Genomic DNA, 22,399 nt, shown 5'->3' with positions numbered 1-22,399 from the left:
TTGTCAAACTCTCGCTGTGCAAGATCGCGGGGAGGCGATGATGTAATTGCAGTCGAAAAACTTTCGCGAGATGACTCAGCAAGATCCAAAATGGCGCAGCACACGCAAACCAGGAGGAAAAACAACTCGGGAAACTCAAAATCACAGTAAGTCAACAGTCCGCCAGCTTGCGAATTGCAGATTTTTGGGCAAATTTGCACGATTCGTGGACCGCGAATTTGCCAAAAGTCCGCAAATTACGCGAACGGACTGGATTTGCAGCCCATACTTACTGATGAGGTAATCTGGGAGACCCAATAATCCAGCTGAGAATTAATCAGTGCATGCACTACCATTTTCCGACAGTCCATTGGTAGAAAATGTAAATATCTCCTTAGGGTTTTTAGCTTCCAGAAGCATGAGGACGTGATTTGGCCTATCTGGGCTTTCCCTGAGAACGCTGTGAGTGCAGGGTGAGCGTGAAAGTAAAGGGCGAGAATGTAGAGTGAGTTGTCTGAATGCAGGGCGCATTCCCACACACTTGAAGTAACTCAGCATGTTATTGACAGCAGTGAAGGGTTTCAGATATAAGTTAAACTATTGCTATTGTGGCATTCATCCAGGATTGAGAGTAGAGGAAATAAATAATGTGTTGATACTGCAACAAACTTCCAGTCTTATGACTAGGGTTGCCAGCTCAATATTTTGACATACCAGACAGTGAAAAAATAAACAGTCACTTAGAAACTTATTTTCAGCACTTATTTGTGCGTACTTCAAACAGCAAATATAAATAGAAAGCACTTTCAGTTTTAAATCTGTTTTATTGGTTTTAAAAGCGAAAAAAGGCATCTCAATACAGCAACCGAGAAGCAGGCATATATGGCGAGCGAGACAGACAGGCACGTCTTCTCTAAACGTCATTGAGGAAGTGAAAACAATATGCCAACAGAGACATTTATAGCCAATGGTGTAACTTAGGTGCCATGTAAAGGGGTCATCCGACCAAAACAAGAAAAACCAACCCCCTCTCCCTCTTCCCAACAACCCTTCCCTCCCCCCACCCCGACCAGTATGCCATGTATTAGGGATCTGTGGTATGACACTGTTAGAGCTGTGTGTCGTAGGGTTTTCGAGCTCACAGAGGAACTTGCGGTGGCCCTGTGAGTCGCAGAATGCGAAGATATTTGGGGCAGGTAATTTCATAGAATTCTTTGGACAGTAGGGATAAAAGCGGCTGCCAAGTTTTCTGGAAGGAGTCTGTGGTGTGTGTCAATGTGGCCTGGATACGCTCCATGCCTAGTGTGAACCACAATTTATGCAACCATCCAGTGTGTGTGGGGGCGTTGGGTGATCCCCAGAGTGACAGGATATGTTGTGACGCTGCTTGCATCGCGATGCCCATTTGCTTGCCGCGCGTGGATCTCAAGGGAAATGTAAGCGGGTTGGGCAGTCCCAAAATGGCATACGCGGGGAAGCGTGGGATTTCGGTCTGGAAGGTGGGGCCAATATCATCTAAGACCGCTTTCCAATAGCCCCTGACAGTGCGGCAATCCCATAACAGGTGGGTCAAAGTGCCCTGCTCGCCGCAGCCTCTCCAGCATAGCGCACTTCGAAGTGGGTTGCCACGATTGAGTCTGACCGGCGTGAGGTGCCAGTAGATGGGCAAGTTCACCGCTGCTTCCCTGGCTGTGGTGTTACGAGTGGTGTGCACCGCCCTATAAAATATAAACCCCCATTCCTTGGGTGATAATGCCCTGCCTAGTTCCGACTTCCAGCGTTTCTGTCACGCCGTTTTGCCCGGGCCGGTCGCAGGTGAAAGCATCTTGTAATGGTCTGAGATAAGATGTTTGTCAGAGGTTTTTGTGATCAAACATTTCTCGAACGGCGTCAGTTGCCGACTTACTAAAGGGGTGCAGTCTGGGCTCGATAGCCAGTGGCGGAGTTGGAAGTACTGGAACAGGTGGGGTTTGGTTACCCCATAGTCCTGCGCAATGTCGTCGAGGGGAAGAAAGCTTTCCGATTCAAAAAAATTGCCAGCTGACAGGCATTCCTTATTGCGCCATTGTAGAAAGGCGCGAGGGTCGTTGCCCAGTGGGAATTCCGGATTGTCTAGAATCGAGGTGAGCGGGGAGGGGAAGGTTGTTAAGCCTTTCCTGACTGCCACCGTGTCCCAAGCTTTCATGATGGTGCGCATGATAGGGGAGCGGAAGAGATATCTCGGTCTGTGTTGGCGGGCGAGAAATGGTATTTTCCATAGTGACGTTTGGGCCATTCCTCTGTCCTAGAACAGCCACCTCTTCTCGGATTCTGGCCTATACCATTCCACTAAATAGCGGAGTTGTGAGGCCTTGAAATATTGCAGGAGATTGGGAACTCCAAGACCCCCCTCATCTATAGCTCTGTGCGCTACTTGTTTATGCAGGTAAGATCGGCTCGGATCTGGGAGGTGAGCGTCTTATAATTAAGAGATGCTGTTGTGTCGGTGGCGGCGGTAAGAGTGATTCCCAAATATGGGAGCTGCGAGGATGTGTGTAGGTCGCACCCAAAGTCAGGTGCAGGGGCGCGAGAGTGGGCGTTACTGCCTAGTGGCAGAATAAGGGACTTCCCCTGGTTGATTTTAAAGCCAGAAACTGCCCCAAATTTCTCCAGTTCCTCCAAGAAGGCAGGTATAGAATGGGACGGTCTGTTCAGGGCGGCAATGATGTCATCGGCGTATAGCCCCACCACGTGAGGTTCGTGGCCGAAAGTGATACCATGGATATTAGGATTGTCTCTGAGTTTCTGCGCGAGCGGATCCACATAGAAGGCGAACAGGAGGGGGGAGAGAGGACACCCTTGACGCTTACCTCGTTGTATCCCGAAGCGGTCTGATTTAAGGCTCCCCAAGCAAACCTTGGCTTGAGGGAGGTAGTAGCAGCTCGCTATCCAGGTTTGAAATCGGTCGCCTAGTTGGTATCGTTGTAGGACCTTTTGCAAGTATGTCCAGTCGACACGATCAAACGCTTTCTCAGCGTCTATAGCTAACAGTGCCGAATCCGAGTCCTGGAAGTGAGTTTTATCTACTAGGTGCAGGGGCCTTTTAGTATTATCGCTGCACTGACGATTTGGAACGAAGCCCGATTGATCTGGTTTGAGGATACCAGGCGGGCTGCCAGAACCCCGGTGAATAGTTTTAAGTCCAGATTAAGCAACGAGATGGGACGGAACGCTGAACAGTGTGTTGGGCTCTTATCTGGTTTGGGCAGCACCACTATGTCTGCTGCAAGCATATCTGGGGGTATGGAGCTCGGGCCTTCGAATGAGTTGAATAATCTTGTGAGTATCGGCGCCAAGAGGTGGCCAAAGAGTTTATAGAAGTTTGACGAAAAGCCATCAGGACCCGGAGACTTAAGTGGGCGCAGGCGGGGAATGGCGGCAAGGACTTCGTCCGGGCGAATAGGAGCGGCTAAGGCTTCCGCGTTTATTTTGGACATCGGTGTGATGTTCGCCGATTGTAAGTATGCGTCTATGTCGGTAGGCGACACATTGTCTTCCTTGTATAGGGAAGCATAAAATGAACGGAAGGCGTCTGCAACCTGCGCTTCGTCAGAAATGGCCTCTCCGGAATCGTTCAGGAGGGTGGTGATTTTGGAGCGCTGGGTCTTAGCTTTCAGGGCGCTAGCTAGAAGGCGCCCAGTGCGGTTTCCTCCCACATAGTAGGAGTGGCGGAGTCGAAGGGCGGCAAACTCAGCTCTGTAAGTGTCTAGGCTGGCCAGTTGGGCCCTTGCGACCTTCAGCTGTCTCCAGATTCTCGGGGCTCCGGTGTGGCTGTGAACCCTTTCCAACTCGGACACCTGTACCATGAGATCCTCTCTTTTTTCTTTGCAAAGTTTGGCATCTGCAGCTGCTATAGCAATCAGTTCCCCTCGTACTACAGCTTTCAGGGCCCCCCAGAGAGCCGATATGGAGGTCACAGAGTTATCATTGTTGGCGAGGTAGTCTGAAATGCATTTATGGATTTGGGAGGTGACAGCCGGCCTCTGCAGCATGGTTTCGTTAAGCCGCCACGAGCCTGGATTGCGCGTGGTTGTGGGTACGGTAAGTGTCAGTTCCACCGCGTCGTGGTCAGAGAGGGCTGCCGGGACAATGGAGATGTCGGTAATGCGGTCCCTCAGTTCTGAGGAGCCTAGGAAATGGTCTAAGCGTGCATAGGTGCGGTGTACATGGGAGTAGAACGTGTAGTGTACAGTGTTGGGATGTATTGCTCTCCTTAGGTCTATAGGCCCCGTTCCTGTAGCCACAACCCACCCGTCTCAGATAGCGCCCCTGTGTCTCCATGTTGATGTCCGGACCTATCTTTGTGTGTGTCCATAACTAGATTGAGGTCCCCCCCGATGAGTAGGAGGGAGTTAGGGGGTTGTAGGGCTTCCGAGAGTGCGTTCTTCAGAAATGTTTCTTGGCCAGTGTTTGGGGCATAAATGGAGCCGACTGTGAATGTGCTCTTCCCTATAAGGAGGGTGTACGCCAGGAGACGGCCCTTGATTTCTCCTACTTTGACCCCCACTCGACCACGAAAACATCGGGACACAAGCAGAGCCACTCCCGCTTTTTTAGAGGGGAGTGATGAAAATAATTGATGAGGGAAGGCTCTGGAGTGCATCCTGTGCCAGTTTTTAGGTAGGAGATGAGTCTCCTGCAATAAGCAGATGTCTGCCCCTGAGTGTTCCATATATGAAATTACAGCTCTCCTCTTAATTGGATTGTTGAGGCCCTTCACATTGAGGGACAGTACCTTAAGTGCATCGGGCATCCTGGGGTAGTACAGGTGGTGCACAGCGTAGCAGCGTTCCTATCAAAATGCACAGGGAGTAAATGTCGGCGCACCAAATCAGTCGGTATCCCTTGGCATACTGGTCCCCTCCCCCATTCCCACCCCTGTCCCCCCGGCAAAACTGAACCCCATCCCAATCCCAAACAACCCCCCGGGTGGCAAGCTGACTGTCTTCCCTCTCGCCCGGAGTCCACCCTGTCCCCTCCGTCCAACAACCCCCCCCTCCCTTTCCCACCCTAACCCCAACTAGTGGTTCTCAACCCAAAATCATAGTCCCAGGCCTATCCAGAGTCAGTTCAGGCCCGTAGGTCAAAGAAGTGAAGGAGACTGTGGCAGTGGCAACCCATGTGGCCCCCCGCCCCTCTTCCCTCTCCCCCCCACTCAGAGAGAGTGCATTAAGCATGGCCCCCGTCCGAGGCACACTTAGGAGTTGGTGGCAGTGTCCTTAACGACCTCTTCAATGGCTGCGGCCTTATTCTTGGCAATCGTTCCCGGGTCCGGGCGGAGGCGGTTTTTAGGCGCGCGGCGTCTCCTCACTTGTTGCCAGTCTCCTCCAGATGACTGGGTCCGGGCCGCTTGCGAAGACCCCGGAGTGGAGTCCCCATCTAAGGTGTCGTCGGGAAGCTCGATGCCTAGCAGGGTGCAGGTGTCTTGAAGTGAGCGGAGTTGATGCAGGGTTCCCTCCCATTTGAAGATCAGGCGGAACGGGTGACCCCAGGAGTATGGCACTCCTTTGTCTCTTAGAAACGTAGTGACGATCCTGAAGTCTTTGCGCTTCTGAAGAGTAATAGCTGAGAGATCCTGAAAGAGTTCAATGGGGCTGTCTCGGAAACGGATGGGCTGTGCCCGACGTGCCTCTCTCAGTATCCTCTCTTTCAGGGGAAAGTCCGGGAGGAACACCAAGATGTCCGGCGGCGGGGCTGGAGCCCGGCGAGGCAGCCCCACTCGGTGCGCTCGGTCGATACGAATGGGGAAGTCAGCAGGTTTGTTGAGAACCTCTCGGAAGAGGTCTTGGAGATATTCCGTGACGCTGTTCCCCTCCGCTTTCGATGGCACTCCCCGAACCCGTATATTGTTCTGTCGAGAGCGGTTCTCGAGGCCTTCCGCGTGGGACTGGAGGCCTACCTGCTGCTCTTGAAGATGGATAACTTCTTGTTGGAGGTGCACCAAGTCTTCACAGCGTGCATGATTAGAGTCTTCCACCGCTACCACTATTTCCCCCCGTGACCATCCAGGTCCCGGCGCAGTTCCGTTTGTTCACTCACCAGTTCCTGCTTTAGAGTCTGAAAGTCTTCACGCAGCGTGTTGAAGAGGGTTTCCAGAAATGACTTTGTGATAGGGGCATCTGCAGCTTCCTTGGTCGGGGTGACTGTCTGAGCTGTCGGCGATGTGGACGACTGGGATTTCTCTGACTTAGAGGAATTCTTCATTAGTAGTTCATCAATCGGCCGGTCCCCTCTGCGGTTAGCATTCGACATTGTGGGGTGAGAAGAAGAGCAGCCTGTGTCCCAGTGGGGTGGAAGTGCAGTGTCAGATGGAGGCCTGCAGATCTAGTCTCCTGCGTGCCCTGGCGACGGGACTTGAAATGTAGGCCAGTATTACATGTGTCCTACCCCCGCCGGAGGCTCGGTTTGCACCCCCCGAGCGGCAGGGGGCGGCGCAGACAAGGGCAACACACCACCGGACAAGTGATCCACAGGGCTCCCAGTGCGTGCCAGGGCGTAACCGAGGTACAGCTCTCACCTCCCTGGGCACCGCAGGCAGTTGTTAGTGGGTCCGGAGGGGGATCCAGCCGTGGGCATACACCAGCTCTCCTCCCGCCGGGGGCGCGATCACCAGGCCCCCCGAGTACCCCCAGCTCCTCACCTCAAGTATTGCTGTGTCTCAGATCGTCCCGTCTGCAGGTGGGATGCAGGTGCCACTCCAAGGTCCCCCACGACTGTGTAGGAGGCTCGATGTCACAGTTCGGGGCAGATCTCAGCAGCCACCCCGAGGTATGACCGGTACTCCTGGCCTCCGTCGAGCCCACAGTTGCAGTACATGAGCTCAAGCTGGGCCGGGGCCAGAATGAGGCGCTCCTATGTGTGCCTAAAGTAGGGCATTGTGCGTTGCAAGGGGGCTGTACTGGAGACGGGGATTGTGGGCACAACCTCGTCGTGTTTGGCGGGCCTCCAGTGTGTGCGCGCTAACTGTCCAACTCCGCCATGCAGGCCCAAGCCGGGGCCTGGCGTGCAGTGTCCTCCGGCCGCAGTCCGCCTCGGGCGCCGGCCGCGGCGTCCTCTGCTCCACAGCGTAGGCCCAGTGGCCAACGGGTCTGTGCCGGGGTCAGGCTTGATCTGTTGGTGGCAGCCCGGGCGGCGCAGTGCAGGATTCCTGCCCTCTCGCACCACCAGTTCCGGGGTCCGCGCAGGCCCAAGCCGGGGGCTATGTTAGGGGACCGCCCAGGATTCAGCGCGCTTCAGCTGCGAGGCATCCCTTCACTGCAGGCGACTGTTGTGCGACTCCCCTGTGTCCCGGGGGGCACCCCTCGCCGGGGAGCAGCTTCCGACCCTCTGATACCGCACTGCGGTAGCTCCGGGCGACCACAGGGCCGCGGCAGGTCCGAGCAGCGCAGGGCCCGGTCCTCGGCACTTTCCCGCCTCGATCTGCGGTGGTGGCGGAGATGGGCAGCCGCGGCTTCGTAGGCTCACTCTCCGGGGCTCCGGGTCTACCCCGCTGTGTGCAGTGCGTTGTGCAGTGCATGGGGGGCCAATTCGGCTGTATTTAATGGGCTTTCGTGGGGGTTACAAGGGATCGGGCGAGGAGCTCCGTGGCTACACATCCGTCCCGGCCACCATCTTGGCCACGCCCCATAGAAAGCACTTATAATTGTGCTCTAGGGTTACCTGAATCATCCATGACTGATAATTAAAGGAAATAACGAAGGAAAAGTCACATCATAAGTGAATATATACTTTTTTTATTTGTAGTCCTATTTAGTGTCAAGAGGAGGTCTTTGGAGGCTCTTTAAACAACACCTGGCTGGCATTTTTCTTTTGGCAACTCTACTTTATATTCCTTTTCATGAAATGCATTCTCACACTACAGCATTAAATGTTAAATACAAAGGTAAGGAATAGGCAGAGTGGGTGCCCAGTGGGTACTGGAACCAGAAAAAAAACTTAACCCTCAGTAACCAGTGTAGAAAGGTATGTATATATCATATAGTCAGAAGTGGGATCTCAGGAAATGGAGGCTGCTGTACAGAAAATAGCGGAGGGCCAAGAGAAACTGGGGCACATAATGGGGACGTTTTTGGCAGTGGCAGAAGAGCACAGAGAAAAGCTTCATAAATTCCTCACAGAACAGAGCAAGACCCAGGAGATGGTCATAGGGAACCTGGCGGACACCCTCAGCCAACAAAGAGGCCATATTGGCCTCCCCTCTGTGGTTTTACAGAAGTATGTTGAGGGAGGACCCCGACTTCCTCTTCTCCAACTTTGAGCTAGTAGCCAGAGCAGCTGGATGGCCCTTGGACAAGTAGGGACAATATTTAGGCCTGCTCCTCCCTGGGGACCTGCAAGCCACTTACCAAGCCATCAACCCCCTCGGACTTACCCCATATCAGGATGTAAAGAAGAACCTGTTAGAGAGGCTGGGGATAGGCGTAAAAACATACCAGATACGATTTAGGCAGATCAAAGAGGGGCCCCAAGAAACCCCTAGAGCTCTCGCCTATTGAATTAGGGACATGGCGGATAGATGGTTGAAGCCCCTAACAGCAACCGAAGACAAATAATGAAGAAAAAGTATTTGGAGCAATATTTGTCATGTTATTATCCCCACATGCAGAAATAGGTACCTCAACAGACCCAATTACACTTAGAGAGGGCTATGAAATAGCCAGTTCATTCAATCGGGCACAAGAACTCCAAAAAGGTTGAGAAGACCACCATTTGCAACAACCTGGGGGTAATACTGCAAAGGCCACAAGCCAACCCTATCCCTGTAAACCAGAGACCATTACCTTACTGCCCAGTCATTTGCTGATACCTATTCAAACCCCTCCCCAACCCGGACCCCAATGTTTAAACTGTGGGGCTTTCGGACACATAGTCTTTGTATGTCCTCAGAAGGAGGAGACGATGGAGGTCGGTCTGACCCGTACTTTTTATTACAGTACCACAGGACCGACCTCCCCTTATTATCGATTTGTGATGATCAATGGAGAGAAGAGGCAAGCCTTAATTGATATAGGCTGTCTGCAGAGCGCAATGCAACCCCAGGCCGTTCCTGGAAGAGTCTCCCAATCCACGGGATACTTCAACATTCAGTGTGTGCACAGGGACAATTGGCAGTATCCCACCACTGATATTAACATTCAGCATGAACCCACCATGGAATCTATTCCCCTAAGAGTGGGTCTGATCCCCAAACTGCCAGAGCCCTTGGTTCTAGGAAACGATTATCTTTATATGTCTAGATCAGTGCGAGACACGCGGGCAGATGATGAAGAATGGAGAAAGGCAGCCCCATTCTCTCAAAAGCCAGAACTGCATTTTCCACAAGGGAGACAAAGAAATAAACCTGAAAGCCTTATCATTAGGTGTAAACCTGTGGGCATAAACCTCATTAGCAGAAATGCATGGGTCACATTGGGTGAATAGCAGGGCAAACCTGGTGACACCTAGAATATCATAATCTGACGTGAGGCATTCACATATCGGCCCTGGACCAGGGTTCAATTCCCCGCCTTGGCGGGTCTTGGGCTAAAAATTCCACGGACTCGATAATTCTCGCTCCGGTGCCTTCTCGACTCACGGGTTCACACTCTGTGACTCTGGGCAATAGCTTGCTTAATCTCCACAACGGCCCCTCGCGGCGGGATGCCTGGCTTTCACCTTGTGGATACCCTGCCGGGGTTATCTCACAGGGGAATACCAGGACGGGTTCCCTAAGCAAGCGCCGGGACACCCACTGCGGGTAGCTGTACGCTATATAAGCTCAAATACATACATGAGCATAGATCTCCTCCGGCATTAGGCATAATCTCATGGGCCTGCGGCATAAAACATAACCAGACTCTAATCATCAAAATTGCCCCTTCATGGCAGCTGCCCACTGTCCCGGGGGGCAGCTGAGTAAAGTAAACCAGTACTGTCCCGTTGGAGCCACCCTAGTGGGACTCTAGAGTTCAATAATGCTCATGTGATGCAGCTGGGGAAGGAAACAAGCACTGGGCACATTGGCGCCCCATCCTCCAGTCCGTGGAAATACAGAATGCCCCCAAATTCACAATAATGAAGTGGCACTGGCGATGCCACCCACCACTCAACAGCCGGAGCCCAGCCCCACTCACCACTTCTCGGGGGCTGGGCCGGTGTGGTCTCAGCTGGTCTCGCTGGTATTGCAGGGTACAGGCAGCCAGCTTGCGGGGCGCTCTCCAATCATGGGAGCCCCGCAGATGAACAGGCGCAAACTCGCCTGACTCCCACCGGGCTTCTCTGGTGACGGTCCTCGCTTCGCCACCGGACTACTTCCGGTACTGCGCTTGACTCGCGGGCTCTCGGCAGCACACGAGAGCCCTGCACAGCGCTTCACTTCACCTGGCCCGCGTGGGCCCAGGACTTTTGGTCTTGCAGCTGGAGTCGGCGGGGTAGGCTCCCATCCTCCCGTGTGCTGCACTTTTCCTGCTTAGGGGCCGGCACTTCCCAGTGCGGCTTCCCTGATGTCACAGGGAAGCCCGTGCGGCGCTCCTGGACTCCCGGGCCAGTGGGAGTGAATTCCTCAGCTGTTCTTCAGTGCGACAATGAGGAGTAGGCTCCATTCTAGGCACAAGCACCAAGCGGGCTGGGCACCCGCTCACAAATACAGATAAAAGCTGGGTGGCATAGTGGCACCCGCAAAAAAGTGCACACACGCGGGGTGGGCTCCCGCTCTTTTCTCACAAGAAGGACACTGTGGCAACAACCCGGGGTAGGCACCCGCTTGGTTCAAAGAGCACAAAGGGTGTGGCAATCACGCAGGGTAGTTGAAATATAGCGCTTAGACAGAACAGCGCTGCAGGCCTCAGCTCCTCTTTCCCTGGCACCCTGAATATAGCGCTTACGATGTGCTCGGACCCACCAGCTTCAGGTAATCATGCAAATAAACCCACTAGGCACTAGAGTGCTGGCAGAGCAGTACAGGCACTTCAACTAGAAAATATAGTGCTCTCACAGCGCAGCGCAGCCGGTGTCAGCGCCTCACCTCCTGGGCAGTAGGGTAAAACGCTCTTCTTCTTCAGGCACTAGTCAGCTGGCAGGGCACAGTTGTAGTGCTCACATGGGGCTAGGTAGGAGAGCAGCCGGCCTTACTGGGCAAGATCAGCGATCAGTGGGCACTCATCAGTACAGGGCCGCAGTTCTTAGGCACAGTCATCTCCCAGAAAGTGGCACTCATCCTTGGTCAGCAGTCTTCACTCCAGTAAGGGGGCTCTCACTAGCCCTGTGTACAGCAGAGGGGGGACAGATGGGCACAGGGGCCAGCACACAGGCAGTGGTGGCGGTACCTCCTGGCAGTATGTCCCCTCACAGTCAAGTCCAAGCTCAGACTGAGCACATGGCATCCCATCTCCGCTATTTATACGCCCCCACCTACCAGACAGTGCCAGAAGCTTCTAGAAGCGTCTGGGGAAACTGGTCCTAATTGGTCTAGGGGAGGAGTCCAGCAGCCTGTCTGCAAGGTTTCCCTCCAAAAGCAGGGTTTGCTGGGAAACAAACAACTAGACTGGCAACCCAGCTTCGGCAGACAGGCACAAACACACAGCCATGGTGTCCATTTTTAAAAGTAGCATTTCTTCACAACAGTACAAAAAAATCTGTGCATGCATTTGCGCAGCAGGCATTTTCTCACACTTGGTAAAAGGCTAGGAGGAAAAGCAAAAAAAAATTGGGAAAAAGGGCCAAGTCCAACAGGATTACTGTTGGGCCCTCTGGGTTTTCTACTGGCTTGTGCTACATTCACCAGGGAAAAAGGGAATGTGAGGGAGTGATGTGTGCTTAAAATTTGCCACCCGTTCGCCTCACTGCTTAGTGCTCCCCCACCAACCCCACCAGAATGAGCCCCAGAGTGGTACTCGCCTTAGGCCACGGTCCGTCTCCAGGACCGTGGCTTAGGGACCCGGGGCGTCTTTACTCCGCAACAGCCCGCCGGGTTATCGCGGTATACAGCTGCCACCATTGTCCAGCTTGCTCCGTCCTCCTCTCCACCTCCTCCGTCGCTCGCTTCCACCTTCTCTGTCTCCTTTCCCTCTTGATCCGGCTTCAGCCTCTCACCTCCTCTGCTTCCTGGGATATCCCCGTCTGCTGACGTCACTGGATCCTCCTCCGATGTCACTGGCTTCTCCCCGTGAATTCGAATTGCGACCAGCCCGTTTGCTGATGTCGGCAGGCTGTGGGAGGGTCTTGTTCGCCTGACCGCTGCTTCCAGTCTGCACTATACTCGTTCTCCTCACAACGATATTGTCATTCACAGCTCTTCATTGGAAGAACACCTGAGCCATCCGACAAAAGTCATTAAAACCTTAAAGAACTGTGGCTTGACTCTAAACCCCGCTAAAAGTACATTTCCAGCTAGATCAGTGAAGTTATAAGGTTATCTCGCGGGGGAGAGACTCATAAAACTGCATGAAGAGAAAATCTGCGACCATAGCTAATATCCCTTTCCTTCAGACCACGAAAGAACTAAGAGCATTCCTTGGGGTCCTGGGATACTACAGGAGTTTTATACCCAATTATTCCTAAACAGCAGCACCATTGAACGATCTTCTCCAGATGGGCGTCAAAACAGAAAAAGAGTTGAGACAACCCACCACGCTTCTTAGACATTTCTTCCATCGTTTGAAACATTGACCTCCAAACCTGTGTTAATCAGTCCCAACTATTCCAGGCCCTTTGTCTTGCAAACGGATGCCTCGGAACACGGCCTAGGCACTGTGTTGTCACCAATAGACCCCAAAGGACAAGAAAGACAAATTCTCTATATAAGCAGGAAACTTTTCTCACGCGAAAAGAAATACGCAGTGATCAAAAAAGAAGCCCTAGCCATTAAATGGGCTATTGAGTCCCCTAGATTATTGGGAAGGACGTGAAATCACTTTATATAATTGCCATGCCACTCTAGAATGGCCATAGAGCCATAAAGGACACAACAACAGGATCCTGCAATGGTTTCTCACTCTCCAACACTTCCGATTCACCACATGTCACCGAAAAGGAAATGAGTAAACCAATGTTGATTATTTGTCTAGGCACCCAGTTGACTCATTTATTGCCGGCAAGAAAGTTAGGGTAGAGGGATGTGAGGATGAGGACCCAGCTTTTACCCCCTCCCTCACTCCAATGCTGTGTCCACTCCCATATGACAGACTCACTGGGTCGGTATGATCCGAAGGTTTTGGGGTATTCAAAAGATGAAAATGGTCAAATTACCCCTACTTTTAAATGCCGAAACGCCAGCTCAGTTATTGACCATGTAATTGTCTCCTCTGGTATTATACCCTATTGTGCCCCCCTAGGATTGTATTAACTACCTTAAGTGACCATAATCGTATTATTCTTGAAACATCCTTGTGGGGTAAATGTTCTGTTAATGTGGGCAACTCGGTTTCAAATGTGGAACCCCATAGACCTAATGGAGTACGTTTGAGATGGGTAGGGGATAAAGCTTCTGAACATATGGGCTCCATTGTCAGGAATTGCATGGGAGACATTACTCTCATCCTTGATAGTAGTGTTGATCATAAACGGGTTTTATTGGCTTTTAGTGATATTAACAAAACTATTGATGCCAAGTTTACCAAACCTAAAAGGGGGCAGCGTAGTAACGAACCGGCATGGTTTGATCACTCATGTACCAGGCTTTTAACGGGATTAAAACATGCACTTGCACAAAAAAACAGGGACACCGACTCTGTAGTAAAACTAAGACGTGAATATAAGTGTGCCTTAAAGCCGAGGAAGAGTGAGCTGCAGCAGTTGGCATGGGATTCCCTCAACCAGGCTGCCGAACGCTCAAATAGTACTCTGTTTTGGGCCACTGTGAATTTTCCTTTTCTTAAGGATGAAAATACACCTGTGTTAACTTTTAATGTCTCGAGTGATGGTTGGGTCGCCCACTTTTCAAATATTTTTGACTCTAACTGTAGTTTGGACATTGATCTGAATAAGTGGGAAGTTCGGCCCCTGGATATTACAATCAGTGAGGTAGAACTAGGCATACGGGCAAGCGAGGGGGGGAAAGCCCAGGGCCCCGATGGGGTGCATATCGACGTTTATAAAGCTGCGCCGGAAAAGTGGAGCCCCCTTTTGGCTATTGTTTTTAATGCAGCAGTATGTACTGAGGCCCCTGAAACTTGGGGGGAATCTATTATTATCCCGATACATAAAAAGGGCAGTAGGTCGGAGGTGAAAAATTATTGTCCAATCTCTCTCCTTGACTCCTCAGTTAAGATCATGAGTAGAGTAATGTTAGTGAGGTTAGAGGAATGGGCGGAGCAAAAGGGAATCCTTGCTGATAGTCAGTATGGATTTAGAAAGGGCATGGGTACACTCGATCAGTGTTTAAATCTTGATTTACTGATCGGGAAGTACACAAAGCAAAATCCGGCTTTATCTATCTCTGCTTCGCAGACCTAAGTAGTGCCTTTGACATGGTTGACCACTGTATTTTATGGACAACCCTGCTGCAGCTAGGAGCACCAGAAGGCATAATTTATTTCCTGGCTAGGTTGTATGGGAAACTTAAAACCTGTGTCCGCTTTGGTACCGATGGTGAATGCACCCCTAAATTTGGTATAAAAAGAGAGATTAGACAGGGTTGTGTCCTGGCCCCCCTCCTTTTTATTTTATTTATTAACGGAATCGATGAAATTTAAAAAAAAGTTACGGCGGATGCGCCTCGGATCAATGGAGTTTCTGTGCCGGTGTTATTATATGCCGATGACGCTGTCCTGCTTTCTAGAACCCCGCTAGGATTACAGCGCCTGATTAACACATTCTCTAGTTTTATTAGTGACAGAAAATAAATAATTAATAAAGGGAAAATGTTCACTATGACTTGTGGGGCTAAAAGTAAAACTGCGAACAGTTTTTTCATTAATAAAGATAAGGTGTATCAGGTGGATACCTTTTGTTATCTTGGTATCATCTTTTCTAAAGATAGAACGTGGTCTAATGAATTTAAAAATATCAGTATTAAAATGGCAAAAAATGCCCACAGAGTTTTTAGATTCGCCAGCAAGGTTGGGGATCGACGTACTTGTGACATGCTGAAGATCTACCAAGCCAGGTGTGTCTCTATCGCACCATATGGGGCAGGTATTTGGGGACATAGATGCGACCACAAGTTGCAGCAGGAGGAAAATTCTTTGTTAAAAAAGCTCCTGTGTTTGCCAACATCCGCCCCAACTGAGTTAATCCACTGGGAATTGGACACCAACTATTTGATCGATCAGTTATCACTGAGGCCACTTATGATTTGGCGGTCAATTTGGCTTCAGGTGGAAAAATCCCTTACCAGATCCATCATTGAGGATTGCCTCTCGTTGGATAAATAATGTAACATACCCTGGTTAAAATATGTTATCAATTGTTATTCTGAGATCTTCAACATTAATGTTATGGTTGACCCTGGCGCAGTGTCTTAAATACCTAAGGTGGAAATGAAGTGTAAATTTCGGGCTTTTGCTGCGAGAAGACGAGCTGTTGCGAATGGGTCTTTATCTACTGTCACGTTTTACAATAGTTACTCTATTGTTGAAGGCTTTCCCATTTATTTAATGTGGGTGACTAGGCCTTCACATAAGTTTGTGCTAACTAGACTGAGGTTTGGTGTAGCTCACCACCTAGTTGCACTATCAACACTTAAGAAACACCCTCAGGGGCCTTGTATGTGTGATGGTATAACTAAACAAAGCACATAGCACTTTCTCTTGATCTGTAAACTGTATATGAATTTTCGTATAACCTTTTAAAAATCCTATGTTTCTTAAATATGGTGTACGTACAGTTATCCAGGCAATGAGTCTTATTTTTTTCTGCAATTTATCGATGTCTGTTTTTTTACTGCCACCTTTTTAACTAAGTCTATCAAGGCTAGGAAAAGTATGTGTTTTAAACCATCCAGTTTGTCTTTAATTTTAAATTATTGTATTTGTTTTATTATGTATGTGTTTTGTGCTTTTATGGTCATTTTTTATGCACCGAATAAAGCTTCATGACTTGACTTGACAGACTCACTGTCTCATCAAGACCCGGAAATCAGATGTCAACTTTCCACGAACACCTTTCATGTGCAGGGAAAGGACCATTCTCTGGAGAACGAGAACCAATGGGAACAATGGCTGGCCAGAAGAGTTGCGGAGTGACCGCCTCGTAAGGAAGACCCGGAAGATGCCGTGGAGCACGAGGACAGACGGACCTCTGCAGCTGGACGGGTGTCGAGGACAATCGAGGAAAAAGAGAAGAGTTGAGCCATAAGACAAGAAGAACACCAATCATGAAGCGGAGCTGCCGGTGTGAAGGGAGAAGAGGAGGCCGGTGAGGAACCGGAAAGCTGGTCCGGAGACTGGTAGGCACCTCCAGAGGACACCCTCATGCCTGCGAACCTCCAAAGAGTTGCGGCACCCGCGGTATGTGACTTAGGACTGGGGAGGGAGTGAAGGGAGGGGAAGGGTGTGACTAGGGACACATGGGGTCTCCTTGGGTGTTGCTGGGTGTAGGAACAACCCCAACAAAGGCCCATGATTGTTTTCTTTTCTTACAGTATTTCTTCTGTTTATGCACTATTTTTCCCCGTAATACCTCTGCACTCCTGGGGGACGATGAAGGATATCACTTTGTAGAGCCTGGAATCTCCTGACAGTCATACTTACCGCATTCTTCTTTTTCCTTTCTCGGTACCCCGGGGTTGTCTCTTTGTTGAAACTCTGGAAGAAGAAGAGAGGAAGGAAAAGCCCCAGAAGGGGAGAACATCTTGACTGTGACAGTCTGTATTAATTTTTTTCTTATCTCGCTCCACAATAAACCCTGCCACAATTAAGCCACACATTAAGCCTCTGAGATTTTATTCCTGCCCATCCCTCCCACATTATTATACTAGAACCATCTTGGCCATGATTACACAAATTGAGGGGATGGAATTTGATGTTAAATCCGATATTTTAGTAAACAAATGGACATTGAGAGTCTTTATACGAGCATTCCCCAAGACGAAGCATTATCAGTAATTGAAAGCATCTTAGAATTAAGACCTCGACCACATAAAGTCCCCTACTGATTTCATCATTGACTGCATAAATTGCCTTACAATGTAATTATTTAATCTTTAATGAGGAATTTATTAGTAAATTGATACTTGTATAGCGCACTACTCACCCGCAAGGGTCTAAAGGCGCTTGTACGAATACCGCTGTGGAACCCATCCTGGCTTTCCCTCTGAGGCTTCCACTCCTGGGCACCCCCAAGGTGGAGGCCAGGCCTCCTTAGCGTTGTGGGGGCCATTGTGGAGATTAAGCAAGCTATTGCCCAGAGTTACAGAGTGGGACTCCATGATTGGAATAGGCACCAAGGTGAGAATTATCAGGTCCGTGGAATTTTTGAGCCCAAGACCCGCCGAGGTGGGGAATTGAACCCTGGTCCCGGGCTAGACATCTGCATCAGGGTCTGCTCCTCTAACCATTGAGCCACACTTCTCCACTAGTCATATTAAAAGAGTGGTGAAGGGGGCAATTTTTGGCCCTACATATCTAATCTATATGTTGCCTCTTTCAAAAATAAGGTTATTTATAACAGTACTCCTTTCATTCATAATGTGAAAACATGGCTAATATATATTGATTATGTCTTGTTGATTTGGCATGGCACAGTGGATGAACTCCTGAATTTCTATCTGTGGCTTAATAGAAAAATACTTATTTACAAAATACTTATTTACACTTCACTGTTGACTATCATCATCAGTCAATAAGCTTTCTGGATTTGAATGTTCGGGATGACTCGGACAGTTTGCTACCAGTCATTTTGCAAACCTATGGCCATGAATACACTTCTGAAATATACAAGTCTTCAGCCACATAATCTGAGGAGAACCTCTCTTTTGGATAGTTTCTGAACATTAATTGTAACTGTACCAAAAGGGATGCTTATTTCAAGGAGGCCAGAATTCTACAGTCAAAATTGTCATGAGGGGCTATCCAGATTGCCTTGTGAAGCGCTCACTAAAACAAGCCTGGTACTATGATCCGGATGCCTGGTTAAAAGTTAGAGAGCACCAGGGGTATGATCAGAAGAGACAGACATGTGTAATGACTTTTGGAACAGAATCCAACAGTATTAAAAAAAACTATACTTAAAAATTGGCACCTATTACAGCTGGTGATACACAATGGGATAAGCCATTATCTTCATTTAAACGTGGTCAAAATCTAAGGGACCACCTTGTCAGGGATTACACTAATTATGAATCTAATTCAATACATCTTTGAGGTCTGGTGCCTGTAGTGGGGCATTACCCATGTGGCAACAGTGCAGCCTGTGCCACTTCATCAATAACGAATACTTGTACTCTAAATGGTAACTTGTGAAATTTGAAGCACTATTCCAATTGTAGTTCTAAAAATTTAATTTTTTGTATTGAATGCCCGTGCTCATAGCACTATATAGGTAAGACCACACAAGAAGTAAAAAAACTTATCACTCAACATCAGTCACATATACAATGCAAATTTGTTACTGTACCTTTGGTTGAGCACTACGTGAATAAAGCGACTGCTCCTAATGAAATGAAATGGTTTGTTTTGGGAGTGGTTAAATGCTCAACACGAAGACATGATTTGGGTCGCCTACTCACAATAAAAGAAAACAAGTGGATCTGGATTGCCAAAATGGTGGAAAAAGGACTTAATTAGTTTGTTGAATGGCAAATACTTGCCACGTTGTAATATTTCTGTATTATGGCACTGCTGATGTGTTCTCTTAAGATTCTGTGAACCCGTGGTGCACCTATTGCATTGAAATATCACTTAATAGAAACGTTTTCTGATCTTTTGGCACTTCGACAATATGGCATATCTGGCAATATGATACAGGATGACCTTTCAGGATTGTTTTCCTATTTCGAAATTTGTATTTTTCTCTGGTTATTTGATGACATTGACATTATGGTTGCTATGCTCAAAGACACTTAGAATACAGTGAAAACACCTACATACACTTGGGTGCACTATGGGTTGGGTTACGCCTGTGATTGGCATGACCTTCCCTATAAGACCCTAGTACATAATAGGGCAGGGGGATTAAAAGTCAGAGGTGCAGAAAAAGGCAAGAGAGATGCAGAAAGAAGCAAGTGAAGTGCAAGAGAGGAGCAGAATGAGGCAACAGAGGTGCAGAAAGAGACAGGAGGGGTGCAGAAAGAAGAAGGAGCAGTGCAGAAATTACCAACAGAGGTGTAAAAAGAAGCAAGCACATTACAGAAAAAGGTAGAAGAGGAGCACAAAGAGGCAAGAGAGGTACAGAAAGAGGCAGGTGGGGTGCAGAAAGAAGGAAGAAAAGTACAGAAAGATGCAACAGAGGTGCAGAAAGAGGCAACAGAGGTGTAGGAAGAGGCAACAAAGGTGCAGAAGATGCAAGAGAGATGCTGAAACAAACAAGAGAAGTGCAGAAAGAGGCAAGAGAAATGCTGAAAGAAGCAAAAGAGGTGTAGAAAGAACCAAGAGAAGTGCAGAAAGAGGCAAATGTGCTTCAAGAAGAACACACAGAGGTGCGGAAAAGAGGCAAGAGGGGTACAGAAAGAGGTAGGAAAGGTGCAGAAAGAGGCAAGAGAGGTACAGAAAGAGGCAGGATGGGTGCATAAAGTAGGCAGAGAGGTGTAGAAAGAGGCAAGAGAATTTCTGAAAGAAGCAAGAGAGGTATACAAAGAAGCAATAGAGTAGAGAAAGAGGCAAGTGAGGTACAGAAAGCAGCAAGAGCATTGCAGAAAGAACCAACAGAGGTACACACAGAGGCAAGAGAGGTAAAGAAAGAGGCAGGAGGGGTGAGGAACTGCAGAATAGAAGTCCAGAAAGAAGCAACAGAGGTGCTGAAAGAGGCACACAGGGTACAGAATGAGCAAGAGAAGTGCAGAAAGAACCAAAGAGATACAGAAAGAAAAGTGCAGAAACAGGTAGGAAAGGTTCAGAAAGAGGGTACAGGGTGCAGAAAGAGGCAAGAAGGGTGCAGAAAGAGAAAAGAGGGGGTGCAGAAAGAAGCAAGAGCAGTGTAGAAAGAGTTTATTTGTATACTTATAAAGCACGTGATTGCCCACAGGCGTCTTGAATTTGAATTTAAAAGCATTTATTAAGCGCACATATACCTAGCAGTTTCTTGGCGCTGAGGATGCAATTTGAACCCAGTCAACGGGGAGCAGAAGTTTAAGACGGAATGGCTTGCAGGAAAAGATGAGTTTTGAGCGCCTTGCGGAAGTCAGAGTACAAGGGTATAGATCTGATGGTAGGGGGGAGAGATATCCAGAAAGTGGGACCAAGTACAGCAAATTTCATCCCGTCCATCCTTTTCTTCCTGAAGCGTGGTATGGAAAGAAGAGACTGGGTGGAGGAACGGAGTTCTCCGACCGGGTGTAATTTTTGATTTCGGAATTTTAAAAAACTGGTGCAGTTCCGGCTCGGGCCTGGAACGTGGTGCTGCCAAGTTTGAAGAGGGCCCGCTCTCGGATGGGCAGCCAATGCAAGTTCTTTAGTAAAGGGGTGGCGTGGTGCAATTTAGTGAGACCATAAATTAGGCGGGCGGCTTGGTTCTGGACCAACTGAAGGCGTCGAAGGGCATAGGCCGGGACACTAATATGCAGAATGTTACCATAGTCTAGGCGAGATAACACCATTGCCATGAGAATAAGTTTTAAGGCAGAGGAGGAGAAGAATCTGGAAATTTTCCTGATGGTGCGAAGGGTAAAGAAACAAGATAATACCACCAAACTGATGTGAGAGTGCAGGGTGAGATGTTGGCTCAGTGTGATCCCAAGGGTTTTAACTGAGTGAGAAGGTAGGGGGGGACACCAAGTAAGGGGGGCCAAAACGTGGGGGTCCAGGGACTGGATGATCCGCCTGTCAGAACCACCTCAGTTTTATCTGGATTGAGTTTGAGGTGGTTGAAATTCATCCAGTCCCTGATGAAAATCATAACCGATTGAATATTGTGGGTGGACTCAGGGGAGTGGGAGAGGTTGAAAATCAACTGGAGGTCGTAGTTGAAGACGGTGACCTCCAGTTGCTGTAAAGCAAAAATTAGGGGGAAGATGTACAGGTTAAATAAAAGGGGGGAAAGGGAGGAACCCTGAGGGACGCCACACAACACCTTCCGTGGAGGGGCAGAGAAATCTGCTAGATGGACAGCCTGGGTGCGGTCTTCCAAGAAGGAGGTGAGCCAGGCCAAAGGGGGCCCTTTGATGCCCGCTGCCTCAACACCGGTGAGAAGAACGGAATGGTCAACCGTGTCGAAGGCAGCGGACAAATCGAGGAGGACCAGGGCTTGAGACTGGTTGGCATCCATCCCCTCCCTGAGTCTGTCTATGACTGAGACCACAACCCTCTCAGTGGAGTGGAGGGGGCGAAAGCCGGTCTGACAAGAGGCCAGACAACCGCTGTCCTTGACAAAAGAGCCGAGGACCGTGGTGATGTGGCATTCCAGGGTTTTAACCAGATAAGGGAGAAGGGAGATGGGGCGATAGTTAGAGAGGGAAGAGGGGTCGACACCGGGTTTTTTCAGGATGGGAATTATTATGGCCGCTTTGTGAGGGCCAGGGACAAAGCCTTTGCTGAGGGAGTCATTGAGGAAAGCCAAAAGGGGGGGTGGGGCAAGCTACAAAGATCTCTTTTAGAATAGAAGCTGGGCAAACATCCAAGGGGGAACCAGATTTAACCCGGACCAACAGGGAAAATAGAGTTTCCCTGGTCAGAGGAGGTATATGATCTAGATGGAGCCTATTGGGTGGAGGTTCAGAGGCAGGGGGAAGGAGGTAGGCGGACGTATGTTAGCCTTGATGGCTGCAATTTTCTCAATGAAAAAATTGTTTAAAGAATTACAGAGGGATTGAGAAGGGGTAGGTTTGAGCGAAGTTCTGTCTGATAAGGCCAGCTCGTGGACGGTGGAAGAAATTTCCCTCGGACGATTTTCGGCCGAGAGTATTTTGCCTGAAAAATAGTTGGTCTTAGCCAGGAGAATTGCCTTTTTGTATATGGTGAGCATGAGGGAATAGTGGGCTTTCAATGTTGGGCAATAGACGCGACTCCAGGCGCGCTCGGCCTGACGCACAGCTAGTTTCTTTCCCTTGAGGTCGTCAGTAAACTATTTGTTGGCGTTATGAGCGCGTTTAACTGTGACACGTTTCAAGGGAGCCACTTGGTTACATGTCCTAGAGAGCCAAGCGTTGATGGAAGCTAGCTGGGATGAAAGGGTGAGCTCCTCTAGGGCAGGACAGGAGTCTTTCAAGGAGGAGCAAAGGGAGGGAATGTTGACCTTATTCCAATTGCAAGCCCAAGTATTTTTGGGGAAGGGGGGACTTTTAATCAGGCTAAGGTCTAGGAAGAATGAAATC

This window comes from Lissotriton vulgaris, chromosome 5 (genome assembly GCF_964263255.1).
Source record: "Lissotriton vulgaris chromosome 5, aLisVul1.2, whole genome shotgun sequence".
Taxonomy (NCBI): Eukaryota; Metazoa; Chordata; class Amphibia; order Caudata; family Salamandridae; genus Lissotriton; species Lissotriton vulgaris.
Note: the sequence above shows the minus strand (reverse complement) of the source record.